The sequence below is a fragment of the Tribolium castaneum genome, unplaced genomic scaffold, assembly GCF_031307605.1.
Source record: "Tribolium castaneum strain GA2 unplaced genomic scaffold, icTriCast1.1 ptg000066l, whole genome shotgun sequence".
Classification (NCBI taxonomy): Eukaryota; Metazoa; Arthropoda; class Insecta; order Coleoptera; family Tenebrionidae; genus Tribolium; species Tribolium castaneum.
In genome coordinates this window covers 55,001-65,000 of record NW_026986663.1, presented here as the reverse complement: position 1 = coordinate 65,000, position 10,000 = coordinate 55,001, and the positions used below count along the sequence as shown (strand labels likewise).

Here is a 10,000-nt window from a genome sequence, read left to right as displayed (position 1 = left end):
CTATATTCAAGAAGTACTACATTTGTTTAAATATTGTATTACTGTTACGAAGTACGACGTTTAAATATTATGAATTATTTTTAGTTGTATATAAAATCATAGCTATTTTTGTAAATTAATAATGCAACCCGCAATACACCAAATGTGTATTAATATTGCCTAACTTGTACGAAGTACAACGTTCATTTAAGTGCATTAAATATGGTGCTCTGTGTGATGAAATACGACGTTCATGTGACCATAAAGTAACAAACGAAGTACGGCGCTCACAAATGCAGCACTCAAAATTATTGTTTCATTGCACGACGTTTGCTTTGTTTCTGACTGCGACGAAATGCAGCGTTCATTTGACTTTGTACATAGTACAGACGAAGTACGACGTTTGCGAAGTACGGCACTCAAAATCGTGATTTTCATGTACGACGTTTATTTGCACGTCCTGCCGACTGCGACGGAGTACAGCGTTCAATTGACTTTGTACATAGTACAGACGAAGTACGACGTTTGCGAAGTACGGCACTCAAAATCGTGATTTTCTTGTACGACGTTTATTTGCACGTGCTGTCGACTGCGACGAAGTTAAGCGTTCATTTGACTTTGTACATAGTACAGACGAAGTACGACGTTTTCGAAGTACGGCACTCAAAATCGTGATTTTCTTGTACGACGTTTATTTGCACGTGCTGCCGACTGCGACGGAGTACAGCGTTCAATTGACTTTGTGCATAGTACAGACGAAGTACGACGTTTGCGAAGTACGGCACTCAAAATCATGATTTTCTTGTAAGACGTTTATTTGCAGTTGCTTCCGACTGCGACGAAGTACAGCGTTCAATTGACTTTGTACATAGTACAGACGAAGTACGACGTTTGCGAAGTACGGCACTCAAAATCATGATTTTCTTGTAAGACGTTTATTTGCAGTTGCTTTCGACTGCGACGAAGTACAGCGTTCAATTGACTTTGTACATAGTACAGACGAAGTACGACGTTTGCGAAGTACGGCACTCAAAATCATGATTTTCTTGTAAGACGTTTATTTGCAGTTGCTTCCGACTGCGACGAAGTACAGCGTTCAATTGACTTTGTACATAGTACAGACGAAGTACGACGTTTGCGAAGTACGGCACTCAAAATCATGATTTTCTTGTACGACGTTTATTTGCACTTGCTGTCGACTGCGACGAAGTTTAGCGTTCATTTGACTTTGTACATAGTACAAACGAAGTACGACGTTTGCGAAGTACGACACTCAAAATCATGATTTTCTTGTACGACGTTTATTTGCACTTGCTGTCGACTGCGACGAAGTTTAGCGTTCATTTGACTTTGTACATAGTACAGACGAAGTACGACGTTAGCGAAGTACGGCACTCAAAATCGTGATTTTCTTGTACGACGTTTATTTGCACGCGCTGTCGACTGCGACGAGGTTTAGCGTTCACTTGACTTTGTACATAGTATAGACGAAGTACGACGTTTGCGAAGTACGGCACTCAAAATCGTGATTTTCTTGTACGACGTTTATTCGCACGTGCTGCCGACTGCGACGAAATGCAGCGTTCATAGTACAAACGAAGTACGACGTTCACAAAGTGATGAAGTAAAACGTAAACATAAATAATAATAATGCAACCCACAATACACTAATTGTGTATTAAAATTGCATAACCTACACGAAGTACGACGTTCAAGAATACTAAAGAATTTTATTTGTGTTGTATATAATGAAAAAACAGCAAATTTTTTTGCAAATTACGTATCTGTAAATAAATGTAAACATTTAGCAACTAATCAAAATTGTTTTTTTTGCCTAGATATTAAAGTAAAACATAAAAATACATTAAATTTATAAAATGCAACCCGCAGCACACTAGATGTGCATTAATATTGCATAACCTTCACGAAGTACGACGTCCAAAAATATTAATTTTTTTTTATATTGAGGTTAAAAGTGAGAAAACATAAATTAATAATAATGCAACCTGCAATACACTTAATATGTACTGATCTTGCATAACCTTTACGAAGTACTACGTTCAAGTATAAATTAATATTATTGTGACTCGCAATACACTAAATTTGTATCAATATTGCATAACCTACACGAAGTACGACGTTCAAGAATATTAAAGAATTTTATTTGTGTTGTATATAATAAAAAAACAGCAAATTTTTTTGCAAGTTACGTATCTGTAAATAAATGTAAACATTCAGCAACTAATCAAAAATGTTTTTTTGCCTAGACATTAAAGTAAATCATAAGAATACATTAAATTTATAAAATGCAACCCGCAGCACAACAGATGTGCATCAATATTGCATAACTGTTACGAAGTACGACGTCCAAAAATATTAAATTTTTTTTTATATGAAGGTAAAAAGTGAGAAAACATAAATTAATAATAATGCAACCTGCAATACACTTAATGTGTACTGATGTTGCATAACCTTCACGAAGTACTACGTTCAAATATAAATTAATATTATTGCGACCCGCAATACACTAAATTTGTATCAATATTGCATAACTTACACGAAGTACGACGTTTAAAAATATTAAATGTTTTATTTGTAGTTTGCATATAATAAAAAAAAAACAAATTTTGATGTAAATTACGTATCTATAAATAAACGTACACATTTAACAATTAAATAAACATAGTATTTTGGCCTAGATATTAAATTAAAACATAAAAATGCATAATATTTATTAAAATGCAACTTGCAATACACCAAATGTGTATTAATATTGCATAACCTTTACGAAGTACGACGTTCACGAAGTACGTCGTTTACGAAGTGCGACGTTTACGAAGTACGTCGTTTACGAAGTGCGACGTTCACGAGGTACGTCGTTTACGAAGTGCGACGTTCACGAAGTACGTCGTTTACGAAGTGCGACGTTCGCGAAGTACGACGTCTACACATTAGGGCACTCAAAATTATTGTTACGTTGTACGACATTCAGACGTTCCAACTGCGACTAACTACAGCATTCATTTGACTTTGCACATACGACGAACGAAGTACGACGTTTACGAAGTACGGCGCTTAAAATAATTTTGTTTTTATTAATTAATTATTTTTTTTAAAACAAACGTTTTTATAATTAAATTTTATAATGGTTTAAATATAAAATATGACTTTTTAATATTATCAATATTTAAAATATTTTCTCCCTTTTGTGTGTATGCCTTATAGTTATAGAGCTGTGCGCTTCGGTAGACGTCGCCTGTGGAGCTATGTCAGTGGAGCGGTGCGCACATCCAATACCGAGCGGCTGCCTCGATCGGTGTCGCGCTGGTATACATATGGTAGTGGTGTGTGTCGATGCGTTGAGTGAGGCGATATGAACGGTGTAACGGTTTAGTCGAAGTTTATCATAAATGACGACGACAAAACGACCGATTATGTATACGTTCTGCATTTGCTTCCAATTTATCGACGTTTATTGCACATTTCCGCTATCGAATTCGAATAGGGCTTTGCTTGCGAGATTGCTTTATTTTGTGATTTTGTGGCTCGCCCAGTTCCCCACAGCGAGATTGCGGATGCGGCAAAACGTATTCTCTTACGTTGGCGGTCCTTATGCAATCAAACTTTGTTGAACTAACAAATGTTTGTGATTTAAACAAACAAAAATAATAAATGCGTCAACTCTCTAATATCCGAGCGAGAATATTTATATAATATTCGTAACGTTTATGGATTCGAAAGAATTTCATAAATTCACGTCGCATTCAATCTTGCGAAGAGTGAAGAGAATGTTTGAACTTTTAAATCGGCAAAGGTAAAAAATAATATTATAAATATTATTATTATGCCTTTATTGACCGATATATGTGTTGTGGTGTTTAACGACTACGACGACGATGATGACGATACATTTATCTCTATATCGTACGAAGAAAAGAAGAAACAGCGTGGCGTTACTTTCTTATATGTTAGATTGTTTCGCACAAACGCGCATATTCTTCATCTTTATAAACGATGATGATGAGTATTTTATTCTCTCGTCTGTCTCAAAAAACACAAAAACACAGTTCCCTGGTTGATCCTGCCAGTAGTCATATGCTTGTCTCAAAGATTAAGCCATGCATGTCTCAGTACAAGCCAAATTAAGGTGAAACCGCGAAAGGCTCATTAAATCAGTTATGGTTCCTTAGATCGTACCCACATTTACTTGGATAACTGTGGTAATTCTAGAGCTAATACATGCAAACAGAGCTCCGACCGGAGACGGAAGGAGCGCTTTTATTAGATCAAAACCAATCGGTGGCGGTTTCGCCGTCATCGTACAACTTGGTGAATCTGAATAACTTTACGCTGATCGCACGGTCTCGCACCGGCGACGCATCTTTCAAATGTCTGCCTTATCAACTGTCGATGGTAGGTTCTGCGCCTACCATGGTTGTAACGGGTAACGGGGAATCAGGGTTCGATTCCGGAGAGGGAGCCTGAGAAACGGCTACCACATCCAAGGAAGGCAGCAGGCGCGCAAATTACCCACTCCCGGCACGGGGAGGTAGTGACGAAAAATAACGATACGGGACTCATCCGAGGCCCCGTAATCGGAATGAGTACACTCTAAACCCTTTAACGAGGATCAATTGGAGGGCAAGTCTGGTGCCAGCAGCCGCGGTAATTCCAGCTCCAATAGCGTATATTAAAGTTGTTGCGGTTAAAAAGCTCGTAGTCGAATTTGTGTCCCGCGCCGCCGGTTCATCGTTCGCGGTGTTAACTGGCGTTTCGCGGGACGTCCTGCCGGTGGGCTTAGCTCGAGAGGGCGGCCCAACTCAATCCCGCCGCGGTGCTCTTCATTGAGTGTCGAGGTGGGCCGGCACGTTTACTTTGAACAAATTAGAGTGCTTAAAGCAGGCTAAAACTTCGCCTGAATACTGTGTGCATGGAATAATGGAATAGGACCTCGGTTCTATTTTGTTGGTTTTCGGAACCCCGAGGTAATGATTAATAGGAACGGATGGGGGCATTCGTATTGCGACGTTAGAGGTGAAATTCTTGGATCGTCGCAAGACGGACAGAAGCGAAAGCATTTGCCAAAAACGCTTTCATTGATCAAGAACGAAAGTTAGAGGTTCGAAGGCGATCAGATACCGCCCTAGTTCTAACCATAAACGATGCCAGCTAGCGATCCGCCGACGTTCCTCCGATGACTCGGCGGGCAGCTTCCGGGAAACCAAAGCTTTTGGGTTCCGGGGGAAGTATGGTTGCAAAGCTGAAACTTAAAGGAATTGACGGAAGGGCACCACCAGGAGTGGAGCCTGCGGCTTAATTTGACTCAACACGGGAAACCTCACCAGGCCCGGACACCGGAAGGATTGACAGATTGAGAGCTCTTTCTTGATTCGGTGGGTGGTGGTGCATGGCCGTTCTTAGTTGGTGGAGCGATTTGTCTGGTTAATTCCGATAACGAACGAGACTCTAGCCTGCTAAATAGGCGTATTTCGACATCCCAAATGCCGGCTGGAGCCGGGTTCGCCCGGTCTCTATGTGCGGTTTTTACTGTCGGCGTACAAACAATTCTTCTTAGAGGGACAGGCGGCTTCTAGCCGCACGAGATTGAGCAATAACAGGTCTGTGATGCCCTTAGATGTTCTGGGCCGCACGCGCGCTACACTGAAGGAATCAGCGTGTCCTCCCTGACCGAGCGGTCCGGGTAACCCGCTGAACCTCCTTCGTGCTAGGGATTGGGGCTTGCAATTGTTCCCCATGAACGAGGAATTCCCAGTAAGCGCGAGTCATAAGCTCGCGTTGATTACGTCCCTGCCCTTTGTACACACCGCCCGTCGCTACTACCGATTGAATGATTTAGTGAGGTCTTCGGACCGGTGCGCGGTGGCGTTTCGACGTTGCCGATGTTGCTGGGAAGATGACCAAACTTGATCATTTAGAGGAAGTAAAAGTCGTAACAAGGTTTCCGTAGGTGAACCTGCGGAAGGATCATTAACGTGTAAATGTTGTTGTTTAGTTGTCACACATACACACACATTTTGTCTGTGCTGATCAACAAAAAACACACATACATACACTATTCGTATGATGATCAATTCTCATACAAAATTCTTTATTATGCGTCGAACGGAAAAGCAACAACGGGTCGTCTTGCATTAAGCGGATCTGTTGTTACGTTTTTCGATTTATTTTATAAATCGATTGTAAACGTGCCGTAAACGACGTTTTCAAAGAATTTTTTCGAACATTAACACGAATCAATATTGTCGAAAGATGGTTATGTGCTAACGTTTTATTATTGCTTTCGCAGTGCCGGTCTTAGCGTATTTCCATCATCGTATTCGCTTCGAAAAAAAGTACTAATACACAGTGGTGGTGTATAATTAATGTGCAAGAGATGTTGTTGTTGTTGTTGTAGTATTTGTATATGGTTGGAGTTATTTATAATAACAAACAAGAATGAATGAATGAATAATAATGGTGTCTGCCAATACGATCGTACTTTATGTACACGACTAAAACTTTATACATACAAACCATAATAATAAATAAACTCGAAACAACCAACAACAAAATTAATACGCTACTGTACATACAAATACACATTTATACATACCATCATTTTACTTAACCGATGGTGAGTGATGTTTGAAAAATAAACGCTTAGGCTTACGGTTTTGTAAGCCAGTCTTTGCGTATTTTCTTCATCGTATTCGCTTCGGAAAAAAGAAAATAAAGATGGTGTATAATTAATGTGTAAAAGAGATGTTGTAGTTGTAATTTAATTTGTAAATGGTTGGAGTTTATTAATAAATAAAAGGGGCTGTCTATTCGTCTGTACTTTATGTACAAGACTAAAACTTTATACATACAAACCATAATAATAAATAAACTCGAAACAACCAACAACAAAATTAATACGCTACTGTACATACAAATACACATTTATACATACCATCATTTTACTTAACCGATGGTGAGTGATGTTTGAAAAATAAACGCTTAGGCTTACGGTTTTGTAAGCCAGTCTTTGCGTATTTTCTTCATCGTATTCGCTTCGGAAAAAAGAAAATAAAGATGGTGTATAATTAATGTGTAAAAGAGATGTTGTAGTTGTAATTTAATTTGTAAATGGTTGGAGTTTATTAATAAATAAAAGGGGCTGTCTATTCGTCTGTACTTTATGTACAAGACTACAAAAACGTTTTATAACAATAAAAAGCTCGAAACAACCAATAACAAAATATACTACTACTATACTACTATACATACAAACGCACATTTATAAATACATAAAATCAATTTACTTTATCGATAGTGAGTGATGTTTGGAAAAAAACGCTTAGGCTTACGGTTTTCGGGTACCTGGGTTCCGCATGCGTCGAAGTAATAATTTACTTTAACGACGCGACGAACCGTAGGAATCTAAATAAAAAAGTTTATTAACTTTTTTAGATTCTGTGGGTTTTAAATGATATACGCCCGACTGACGAAGGAACGTTTTGCACTGCCTGTGCTTTTCTTTTGATTCGTTTTTATGTCGACGGACGTTCTTAGAATGCCCACCAAACGACGTATCACACAAAACACCCTACAATTGTATTGTTTGGTAAATATTGTTGTGATTAAGTTTGTAGCTGTGGCGTTTGTTTGAAGAAAACGTCTGGTTTTTCGACATATTTTCTATTTAATAAATATACATAATGCTTATCGCAAAAGGAGCAGAGTTTTATAGACAAAGTTGATAGAGAAAAAAAACCTAATAGATATATATACGTATTTATAAAACGTTAATATCATCGGGTTATTCTTTATGTAAACTTAAACTATAACTGCATACTCTTTTCGATAAGTAGAAACAAATGCCACTTTAATTAAATAAAATATTATAAAATATAACGCCGAACGTTTCTTTCGATTGGTCCGTTTCTCACATATACATCACAATTGTAATAACCTTAAGTAGTTATTTTTGTTGTTGTGTGATGATGAAACGATTTCGATGTGGAACGGTGCGTTATGTAATAATATTTTAAATTTGTTTGAAAAGATTACCCTGAACGGTGGATCACTTGGCTCGTGGGTCGATGAAGAACGCAGCTAATTGCGCGTCAACTTGTGAACTGCAGGACACATGAACATCGACATTTCGAACGCACATTGCGGTCCTCGGATATACTGTTCCCGGACCACTCCTGGCTGAGGGTCGTGTCAATTTCAAAGACTGCTCGGTTTTTGTCTTAAACACAGCGCACAATGTTGTGTAGACAATTACGTCGGAGCGTGTTGGGTGCAAATATGACGCGTTACTATAATTGTTAATTGATTGTCGGTTGTCATAATAAAATATTATGCAACGTAGACAACAATAAAAACAATATAAATAATAACGCGGCATCCTAAAACGCAATAGCGGCTGACATTCTTATTAGTTTGTTGGTACAAGTTGGTTTAGACGTAGCACGTCCGATATTAAAAAGCAGCCACAACGCTTAAATTTCGAACGAAGCGATCGTCGTGTCCGAGACGTTAAAGTTGTTTATATGCATATTTTATGCACTATAATTAACAACAACAACATTCTCGCAACGACGTCAGATCGATGTTTGAAATTGTTTGGAGGCAGCCATATAAACGGAATACGTGTAATTATCGTCTGACAAAATAAAGGCAAATTTATATTTGCGACCTCAGAGCAGGTGAGACTACCCGCTGAATTTAAGCATATTATTAAGCGGAGGAAAAGAAACTAACTAGGATTTCCTTAGTAGCGGCGAGCGAACAGGAAAAAGCCCAGCACTGAATCCCGCGGCCGAAACCGGACGCCGGGAAATGTGGTGTTAGGGAGGATCCGTCATCCCGAGATTGTGCGACGCGTCCAAGTCCATCTTGAACGGGGCCACAGCCCATAGAGGGTGCCAGGCCCGTAGTGACCGTTGCCGATAACGGGAGGATCTCTCCTCAGAGTCGGGTTGCTTGAGAGTGCAGCCCTAAGTGGGTGGTAAACTCCATCTAAGGCTAAATATGACCACGAGACCGATAGCGAACAAGTACCGTGAGGGAAAGTTGAAAAGAACTTTGAAGAGAGAGTTCAATAGTACGTGAAACCGTTCAGGGGTAAACCTGAGAAACCCGAAAGGTCGAAAGGGGAGATTCAGCGTGACTCGATAGCGGCGCTAAATGATCATGCGACGAACGGCGTACGCGTCGTTCGCGCCTTTTGTTTATGCGAACCGAAGTCGAACGCGTGCACTTCTCCCCCAGTAGGACGTCGCGATCCTTTGGGTGTCGATCTAAGGCCCGCGGTGGAGCCCGTTCGAACGGTTCGCCGTTTCGGACGAACCCGCGGTGTTTCCCGGTCGACTCGCTCGAAGGTATGCATATGGCGCCGGGCCGCTACACAGTTAGCGTCCGACCATTGGCAAGCGCGTTCGTTTATGACGGTAATCGCACCTGGTGTCGGTTCTGTCTACGAATGGCTGTTCGCCAATGAGTTCTCGGACAGACTCGGTTGAAACGCCGATCTGCGACGCTATAGCTTTGGGTACTTTCAGGACCCGTCTTGAAACACGGACCAAGGAGTCTAGCATGTGCGCGAGTCATTGGGACATGACTAAACCTAAAGGCGCAATGAAAGTGAAAGTTCGTCTTGCACGGACTAAGGGAAGATGGGCGGCCGTTACGGCTGTCGCCCCGCACTCCCGGGGCGTCTCATTCTCATTGCGAGAAGAGGCGCACCAAGAGCGTACACGCTGGGACCCGAAAGATGGTGAACTATGCCTGGTCAGGACGAAGTCAGGGGAAACCCTGATGGAGGTCCGTAGCGATTCTGACGTGCAAATCGATCGTCGGAACTGGGTATAGGGGCGAAAGACTAATCGAACCATCTAGTAGCTGGTTCCCTCCGAAGTTTCCCTCAGGATAGCTGGCGCTCGTCGCTTACGAGTTTCATCCGGTAAAGCGAATGATTAGAGGCATTGGGGTCGAAACGGCCTCAACCTATTCTCAAACTTTAAATGGGTGA

The 10,000-nt window shown here is 40.6% G+C and overlaps 3 non-coding genes across 3 annotated transcripts in view; all 3 read left to right on the top strand.

Moving 5' to 3' along the window:
* The first annotated feature begins 4,047 nt into the window (after positions 1-4,047).
* Positions 4,048-5,970, top strand: LOC135267640 (small subunit ribosomal RNA). The gene has a single exon (XR_010336036.1). It is a non-coding gene; the product is annotated as a small subunit ribosomal RNA (ribosomal RNA).
* Positions 5,971-8,028: 2,058 nt separating this feature from the next.
* On the top strand, positions 8,029-8,185 carry LOC135267650 (5.8S ribosomal RNA). Its single transcript, XR_010336046.1, has one exon. It is a non-coding gene; the product is annotated as a 5.8S ribosomal RNA (ribosomal RNA).
* A 476-nt stretch (positions 8,186-8,661) lies between these two features.
* The window catches only part of LOC135267646 (large subunit ribosomal RNA), a 4,037-nt gene continuing 2,698 nt past the window's right edge, over positions 8,662-10,000 (top strand). Inside the window, exon 1 of the ribosomal RNA XR_010336042.1 lies at positions 8,662-10,000. This exon is cut by the window's right edge and continues 2,698 nt beyond it. This is a non-coding gene — a ribosomal RNA (large subunit ribosomal RNA).